Source organism: Prionailurus bengalensis, chromosome A2, assembly GCF_016509475.1.
Source record: "Prionailurus bengalensis isolate Pbe53 chromosome A2, Fcat_Pben_1.1_paternal_pri, whole genome shotgun sequence".
Lineage (NCBI taxonomy): Eukaryota > Metazoa > Chordata > Mammalia > Carnivora > Felidae > Prionailurus > Prionailurus bengalensis.
In genome coordinates this window covers 20,463,413-20,472,603 of record NC_057348.1, presented here as the reverse complement: position 1 = coordinate 20,472,603, position 9,191 = coordinate 20,463,413, and the positions used below count along the sequence as shown (strand labels likewise).

The 9,191-nt window shown below is 47.3% G+C and overlaps 1 protein-coding gene and 1 long non-coding RNA gene across 2 annotated transcripts in view; one reads left to right on the top strand and one right to left on the bottom strand.

Moving 5' to 3' along the window:
* Positions 1-1,500: 1,500 nt before the first annotated feature.
* On the bottom strand, positions 1,501-8,498 carry LOC122487277. Its single transcript, XR_006298345.1, has 3 exons — positions 8,326-8,498; positions 1,863-1,940; positions 1,501-1,672 (listed from the first exon to the last, which is right to left on the bottom strand). It is a non-coding gene; the product is annotated as an uncharacterized LOC122487277 (long non-coding RNA).
* Positions 7,671-9,191, top strand: part of DCAF1 (DDB1 and CUL4 associated factor 1) — a 90,777-nt gene continuing 89,256 nt past the window's right edge. The window contains exon 1 of the mRNA XM_043587455.1: positions 7,671-7,785. The gene's annotated coding sequence lies outside the window, so the exon portion shown is untranslated. The remainder of the gene's footprint in view (positions 7,786-9,191) is intronic.

Here is a 9,191-nt window from a genome sequence, read left to right as displayed (position 1 = left end):
CTCACAGTTCATGAGTTTGAGCCCCTTATCAAGCTCTATGCTGACAGCTCAGAGCCTGGAGCCTACTTCAGATTCTGTGTCTCACGCTCTCTGTCTGCCTGGCCCCCTCAAAAATAAATAAACTTAAAAAAAAATAAACAGAAAGAACAAGTGTTGGTGAGGAAGTGGAGAAATTGGAACTTTTCTGCATTGTTTGTGAGAACGTAAAATGACACAGCAACTGTGGAAACAGTACAGTGGCTCTACAAAAAATTAAAACTAGATTTACCATATAATATAGCAATTCCACTTCTGAGTATGTACCCCGAAGAACTGAAAACAGCATCTCAAAGAGATATTTATACATCCATATTTCATAGCAGCATTATTCACAATAGCTAAAATGTGGAAGGAACCTGTGTCCATTGATGCATAAATGCATGAACAAAAGGTGATATATACATACCGCGGAATATTATTTAGCCTCTAAAAGGAAGGAAATCCTGTTGCATGCTACAACATGGAGGAATCTTGAGGTCAGTCATTTGAAAGACAGATACTGTAAGATTCCACTTTTTAAAAAAAATTTTAATGTTTATTTATTTTTGAGAGTGAGAGAGACAGAGCATGAGAGACAGTGAGAGAGGGAGAGAGAGACAGTGAGAGAGGGAGACACAGAATCCGAAGCAGGCTCCAGGCTCTGAGCTGTCAGCATAGAGTTCAATACGGGGCTGGAACTCACAGACCCTGAGACCATGACCTGAGCCAAAGTTGGAAGCTTAACTGAGTGAGCCACTCAGGCGCCTCTGTAAGATTCCACTTACCTGAGGTATCTAAAGCAGTCAAATTCACAGAACAGAAAGTACAATGGTAGTTGCCAGGGACTGGGGGGAACAGAGAATGGGGAGTTAATATTAATGGGTAGAGAGTTTCAATTTTAAAAAATAAAAGAGCTACAATGAAGATGATGGATGGTGGTCATGGTTGTACATTATGAATATATTTAGTGCCACTGAACTGTACACTTAAAAAGGTTAAAAGGGTAAACTTTTATATGTATATGTATTTTATCACAATAAAAGAAAAAAAAACAGGAAAAAAAAAGAGTTAACAACTAGTGGGATCCAGAGAAACTTTTCCATAGCTGGATGTGGGGTTATAAACACAAGGGAACACTCAATATTGTGTGAGAGCAAAGTGAACTTTTTGTTTTTATAAAAGCCATTTGTTTCCTATGTAAGTATATCTGGGGTTTAGGAAACACAGAGCTGGTCCTTAAGGAGCTACATGTCAACTCTCTTGAATTCTCTGATGCGCTTTAGCAGGCTGTGGGGTCCCAGAATATGTTCATTACAGCCACTGTCACATTGTATGGCTGTTTGTGTGGCTATCAACCTGAGGAGCCTGTGAACATGAGGTAGAACCCTGTTTCCTACCCAGCACATGGTGCTCCATCAATGAATGAAAGAATGAGCAGATCAGTGTCTATCAGGAGGTGATGCACCTACAGTTATAAGGAGAGGGAAATCACAGTTTCGGTTCTTCCCATGGTTCTCTCCATCTATTTATTTCCACTTTTTGCAGTCTGCCCCTGACACGTACCACTTGCAGGAAGCCTTCCCAGATTATGCCCAGCTACCACAATGAAGGTTGGGGCCTTCAGGATAACTCATCTTCATCATTTCCCTTTCACCTGGAGAAGGAAGTAGGCAAGAAAGTTAACACGGGGAAGCATGAGCTGCCTAAAAAGGCAGCTGGGTAGGCTGGGAGAGGGAGGATGGGGAATCAGGCCCTCTATACTCCAGCATCTCCAACTCCAGACTCCAAAAGAGAGGGGTTGGGATGCTTCCTCATCCTTCCCCAGAGCAGGTATCCCAACAGACCTGGTGGAGGCCACTGGGCTGCTCAAGTCTCTCTGGGAAGAAGATGTTGTCCTCCAAGGTGGCATCTTCGAAAGGCTGCTGGAGGAGGGGATAAGTACCGTAGGTCAAGCTAGGGTACTAGCCGAATGCTCACCTCCTGTGCCTCCTTTCCTGATGGAGAAAGCAGGAGTTCTGGACTTTGTCCTTATAGCCGAGCAGGCTTGGACAAGTCAGTTAATTTCTCTGAGCCACAGCTTACTCATCTGTTAAAATGGAGCAATGATGCCTACCTTGTAGGACTGTTGAAAGAACACTTTGAGGGTCTGAGCATGGGACCTTGCTCAAAGGAGATGCTCTGTGTCTGCCTGGACTTAGTGCAGAACTCTAGCTGCACAAAGGTCAGTAACTTTCACCGGAGGCCTGGCTGTAGCATCACCAGTTAAACCATGTGACTGAGCTAGTGACAAAGCCTCTGGTGCCTCAGCATCCTGAGATAAAGGGTGGGAAAGATCTGTTCCCATCATCTCCCTCTCATGAGTGGCAGCTGAGAGGAAACCACGGGACAGAGATGGCTTTAGAATAAAACACAAAAGCCAACTCATACTGAGCAATTACCTGGGTCAGGCTAAGTCCTTAATGTCCATTAGCTCATATAATCCTTGCAGACACCATGGGAAGGGTACTATTATTCTCTGTATATATCAGTTTTACTTCTGTCTACCTACTTACTATTTTTATTTCTATTAAAACAATTTTTTAATGTTTATTTTTGAGAGAGAGACAGAATGCAAGCAGGAGAGGGGTAGAAAGAGAGGGAGACACAGAATCCGAAGCAGGCTCCAGGCTCTGAGCTGTCAGCACAGAGCCCGATGTGGGGCTCGAACTCATGAACTGCTAGATCATGACCTGAGCCAAAGTCAGACACTCAACCGACTGAACCACCCAGGTGCCCCTCTACTTAACATTTTTAGAGAAGTTTTAGATTAACAACAAAATTGAGCAGAAAGTACACAGCCCCCACACTTCCCCCCCACACCCGCCTCCTCCCTCACCCCAGCCTCCTCAATTACCAACATTCTCCACCAGAGTGGTACATTTGTCACAATCAGTGAACCTACACTGACTCATCATCATCTCCCAGAGTCTGTAGTTTATTAGCACTCTTGGTGTTTGTATATTCTATGGATTTGGACAAATGTATGGTGACATGTATAGTTTTACTTTTCAATACGATTTATTTTTACCAAAGCAGTACATGCTCAGTGGTTTCAAAGCTAAAGTACAAAAAGAGCTTATATGGAAAAGCAATCTGCCCTGCCCACTCTTTCTAACCCAAGGCCCAGGCCTCAGGGGCAGAGTGGATCCTTGTTCTGTAGTCCTCAGCCTCGGGAGGCCGGCAGCGGTGGGGGGGGTGGTGGTTCACCCTTAGCACTGAGGTGATGAACCTTCTTTTTAGGATAAGGACTATCAGAAGGGACAGGGGAAAAATAGCCCATTGGGGCCAAATGGCCAGATTGGATACCCTCTACCCCAAGGTCAGCCAAGCATCTCCAATAAGACATTCTAAAGGTTATTATAAAATCCCTGCTTACTTCTTTAGAAGACCTAGAGATCATTTTTGGACTTTTGCTGGATGAGGAGAGCTAAAGCCCAACACAGGAAGGCTGCCATGATGTGAAGCTCCTGGGGCAGAGGGAGATTGGGTTCTGGCTGGCTGTGTATCCTGGGAAAACTTCTCCCCTCTGGACTTTGAGATCTTCATGTGAAAAACCAGAGAGTTGGACAGCTGATCTCTACGGCCATGTCTCAGCTGACAGAGGGAGTCTGGGCTCCTATTGCTTAGCGGCCCAATCTCTAGTGCTCTTCCTGTGAGCTGGGTACTTCCTTGTAACCACCTTCAAAGTAAGCACTATTGCCCCATTTCATAGATGAGAAATTGAGACCCAGAAGGGTTGTCAGGCCACATAGCTAAAGAGGAACAGGGTCAGGATTCTAAATCAGGGCACATGCTCTCCTTCCCCAGGGCTGGATCACTGAGCCTTCTGTCCCGCTTTCACTGGAATAGGTGCTCTGGTGTGTGTGTGTGTGTGTGTGTGTGTGTGTGTGTGTGTGTGTGTGTGTGGTAGGTGAGTGGGCAGGTGAGTGGGCAGGTGAGTGAGGTAGGAGAGTAACAGAGGATCCCATGGCTTCCAGTAGCAGCAGGGCCCAGCTCACTAGGCCCCCAGGATTTCAGTCTCCAGGCCCACCTCAGGGTGAAGAGCATCACATCCACATTCTGTTTGATGCTAGCTTCTCACCCCAGACCAGTAGTTCTTGGCTTTGGCTGTGAATGAATCACCTGTGGAGCTTTGGGAAACAATAGTGTCTGTGACCCATCTGTAGAGATACTGATTTAATTGATCTGGAACAGGCTCCTGGCACTGGGAGAGCATCAAAACTCCACAGGTGATTCAAATGTGCAGCTAGGGCTGAGAACCTTGTACTAGTCTGTCAGCTTACTGAAGAGCCTTGTTTTTGCTTCACCATGCCTGGCCCTAGGGAATGTCTGCTGTCTTTGCCCTGCCTCCCTAGCCATCAGGGCAGAGAAAAAGCAGTAGCCTTTGTTTTCTGCTACAATGTAACTACCTTTCTCTGTAACAAGGTCCACAGCACCATTACTCTGCCCTCTTGAATTTCTGGTCCTCCTCAGAGTAGCCAAGGCCATGATGCTTTTTATGGATTCTTTGAAACTAAAGCCCCTGGAATCCAGTGCTAACAGGTTTGGGGGTGGGGAGCCCACCTTGCTCTCTGCTCTGCATCTTTGAGGAAAAGAAATGGGGGAGGGCAGGGTTTGCTCTCCACCCAGGCTGCCCTGAGTATTTTCTGGCTCCTAGGTAAGGCTTGCAGCCCCATGAAATTAGTATGTCCTGCATTCAAAAAAGGACAAGGAGAGGGGTGCCTGGGTGGCTCAGTCGGTTGAGTGTCTGACTCTTGATTTTGGCTCAACTCATGACCTCAGGGTTGTGAGATAGAGCCCCTCTTTGGGCTCTGTGCTGAGTGTGGAGCCTGCTTGAGTGTCTCTTTCCTCCTCTCCCTCTTTGCCTCTCCCCCACTCACATGCACGTGTGCACTCTCTCTCTAAAAAAACAAAAACCCACACAAAAATCTCTGAAAAAACTTTAAAAAAGGACAAGGACAATTCTGGAGGCTACAAGAATCTCAGAAGAGAGGCAAATCTGAATGCTACCCAGAGAATGAGAATCTCCTGTCTCCTGCCTACTGAACTCAGGTACAGAAAGGTGCCTGATGTGCTCCTGACTTAGGACACCTATGTGGGCTTTGGGCCACAGAGCCCTGGATGCTGATTTCAGAACCCATAAAAGAGAATCAAAGTTAGGAGTAGAGGGCCAGGTGAGAGGTGGGTTGGAGATGTACTGGCGGTTGTAATTAAGCCGAGTCAGGACCAGGAACTGGAAGTGATAGTGGGGGAAGTTACTCAGGACAGGACTCTGAGGTGGCCACTAAATGTGGTATTCCTTAGCCTGCTCTCTTTCTTTTTAAAGCCTGGGCTTTGAAGTCACAGATTTATGGCAGGCCAAGCCAAGATGGGTCTGGAAGTCACATGACAGATGGTTTTCAAACTGAGTTCCTTAGAATCCTAAGGAGTTCCTCAGAATTGGTAGGAACTCTGCCACACAGTGTCCTCCAACTCCCAACATGGCTTCTTTTTTCTACTTGATGAACAGATGTACAAGATTTCACTGGAAAAAAAAAAGGATTCTACACTAAAATAATACTAACAAAATTTAAAAACCATAGCTCTAGTAAACTTCTGATGGGGAAACTTGCCCAGGGTCGCCCTCTAGTCTTTTACCCCTTAGACCAGACCTGTCCCCACAGCACACTCGCAGGCTCCATAGAGTATACAGTAGAAGACCCTCTGTGGAAGTATGGCTTCAATGCTGCAACAAAAATGGCCAAGAGAGGAGCCACATGGGGGAGGGCCACTCTTAACAGAATGAATGACCCCAAGACCCAGAACTTCAGCCCCCGAGAGGCAGTGTGAAGCTGCCTTGGCTCTAATGTCAAAAGCCCTCATGATTCTAGTCTGTTCTTACCTTCAGGTAAATGTAGGGACCTGACCTGGGAGGCAGGGCCCTAAGGGATTCCAGGCTGCCCCACCACTTCCTGGGCCATAGCTTTCTCTTTAAGGAAGGCAACTGGGGGGGGTAGGGGGAGTCACCTGGGTGGCTCAGTGGGTTGAGCCTCCGACTTTGGCTCAGGTCATGATCTCATGGCCCTCGTGAGTTCGAGCCCCATGTGGGACTCTGTGCTGACAGCTCAGAGCCTGGAGCCTTCATATTCTGGGTCTCCCTCTCTCTCTCTGCCTTCTCCCGCTCATGCTGTCTCTCTCTGTCTCTCAAAAATAAATAAAACATTTTAAAAAATTAAAAAAAAAGGAAGGCAGCTGGGCACAGTCACTCAGCTCCTAGACTGTGGGCCCTCGAGAGCAGGACATGTCATCTCCATCGTGTGCTGCATCCTCCTCAGCCCAAGTGACACAGGACACAAGGTGAGGCATAGAGCTGAAACTCAGGAATCCTTAACTTCACAGAAAATATTTTTTATTGATTAAAAAAAAATTTTTTTTGAGAGAGAGAGAGACAGAAAGTGAGTGGGGAAGGGGCAGAGAGAGAGGGAGACACAGAATCTGAAGCAGGCTCCAGGCTCTGAGCTATCAGCACAGAGTCCAACACGGCACTTGAACTCACAGGCTGTGAGATCATGACCTGACCCGAAGTCGGAGGCTCAACTGACTGAGCCACCCAGGCACCCCTATTGATTTTTTTTAAACAAGGCTTCACGGGTGCCTGGGTGGCTCAGTCAGTTAAGTGTCTGACTTCGACTCAGGTCATGATCTCAAGGTTCATGGGTTTGAGCTCTGCATCAGGCTCTGTGCTAACAGCTCAGAGCCTAGAGTCTGTGTTTCCCTCTCTGCCTCTCCCCCACTAGTGTTCTGTCTCTTTTTCTCTCTTAAAAATAAATACTAAAAGAAATTTTTTAAACAAGACTTCAATCAAGTGGCTCTCCTGAATCCCCCCCCCCATACAAACTGTGACCTTCCACAGCAGTGGTTGCCTTTGTATACTGTATGTAGTGAAACTTTCTTCTCCCTCCTGTTTTCTTTCATGGGTTGGCTTCTCTGGTGGTAGAAATTTCTATACTCTGGAGAGAGTGGGCTCTGGGTATTCCCATTTATTCTCCCAACATTTTTCTTCCTCTGAGCAGTCCAACGGGTGAGGGTATCCCAAGGCCAACAGGGCTGCTTATCAATGCAGAAGAATGTGAGGGCATGTGCTTGTCCAGGAAACAGGTGGAAAATTCAACCACAAGTGAATGACCATCGATGGATTGCACTGAGGGGAAGACTGAATCCCCAGTTCAGAGGTCTTAACCTCTCTTTGCCATGGAACATCCAGAACATCAGTGATCAGAACTTTTATATGTATTCAATTGGGGTGGGGCCCTCTATTCACCCTCTTCCTCTGGGTCTCAAGGGACAGGATGATGGCCAAAGACCACAGACCACAAACCCAGGCGCCTGCTGTTCTTACCTCCCTGCAATGACCAAGATCTGAGAAACTGTTCTCATCCCCAGGTCTCCGACTGATCCCCTCATGCTTTACAACCCGAGCCCCTCCAGACCCCCCACCTCCCTCAGAGTCCAAAGGCCACTTCTGAAGCCCTCCATACCCCCAAGTAATTCCCACTAATCCCTGGTTGTCCTGGTCCCTGGTCCTGTGGGGAGGCAGCCAGCTTTGTGACTTCACAAAAGGCCATCTTGTGACAAGTTTGGACCAGATGAAGCAGGAGCTAGACAGAGGGGCTCCCCCCAGAAACACCATGTGACTTTTCATAGAGAGACACCCCCACCTCTGAGGGAATGAAGAGGAACTGCCTCATGGTAAGAGCCCAGGACATCTTCTACACTTAGAAACACCTTTCCTTAATGACTTCAACTCCCAGACCTAACTGGATATTCCTGGCTACCCTGGCAATATGTCTCAGAGGTCCAGGTCCATTGCAGCAAGGTTTAGGGAGGGGCAGGAGGTGGTGGTTACTTCAAGTGGTGGTGGTGACGGTGGATCTCTGGCCTCTGAATGGGAAGTCAGATGAGCCTCCTTCCATTACACAAAGCTAATCTTCTCTAGGCTTTTCAAAGTAAAAAGACTGATAGATGTTTTATGTGACCTGAGTCTTCATCAGGGTCTGCCCCTGTGGTCTCCAGAGTACCTTCAAATAGGTCAGGACTGAGATCCCTGAATTCTATAGAAAGGTTTCATGGCCACAAACAGGTATTGTCAAAAATCCAAGGTCTTTTCTCTCCAATTCTGACTCCACTGTTGTTTCTCCTGGAAGAACTTATGATTCCAGGAACGTGAGGCAAAAGAGGCTGGGGGTGCTTTCTCTTTACCTTCCTTGCACCTGTTCCTCACCCTCTTACCTGGAGCATAGTCTCTGGAAAGGGCAGGCCACAGGGGTCAGCAGGGATGCTAACTGGCAGCCAGGCTGTCATCTGATAGGTAGTGCAGGTACCTGGAAGGCAGAGGTTGGCCCTCTTCATGCTGCAGCCCTTGTTTGTGATGGGCAGGTTCACTGTGAGGGTAGCCCAGAGTATATCTATGGCCACCCCCTCTGCCCTCTACTTTGTGACATCACCATCCTGCCAGAGGATCCAGAGAAAGAAGCAAGTGTGCTCTGGGCAAGGATTCTAGATACAGGCTTTATCCCAGCAGCTAGGCAGGGTGGATAGGCTGGTTTGGGAAGGTGACATGTCTGGCTTTACATCTAAGGGGCTCCTTGGCCTTGACTACTTTCACCTTTGATCAGTGGTAGCTCTTAAAGCTCTTAAAGCATCTGGAGGCCTAGGAACAGATCTTCTTAAACCACCCTCTGATCCATGCAATTTTCAGTTCTGGGGTGGGACAGAGAGGTGGACAGGTGATCCCCCTCCGGGTGGTTCCTCTGCTACTTCCCAGCACTTTTGAAAATATGCCCCAGGATTTTTTTCTGGTGAGGAGCTCATTTCTCATTTAAATGAGGAAAACCTGAGCTCTGCCAGCAGCTAGTCCTGGGGGCAAAGAGAAACCAGCTGAAGAACTTAAACAGGGACAGCATTAGACCAAGAATAATCAAAATAGGAATAGTCATCACTTCTCTAACACTTACTGTGTGGTAGGCCTCAAGCCGAGTATTTTACATGCATTATCACATTTAATCCTCAATGCTAGAAAGAAGATGTTATTTCTACTTTCCAGCAAAAGAAACTGAAGCTCGGGAGGCGGAGTGATTAGGCCAAGGTTCCACAGC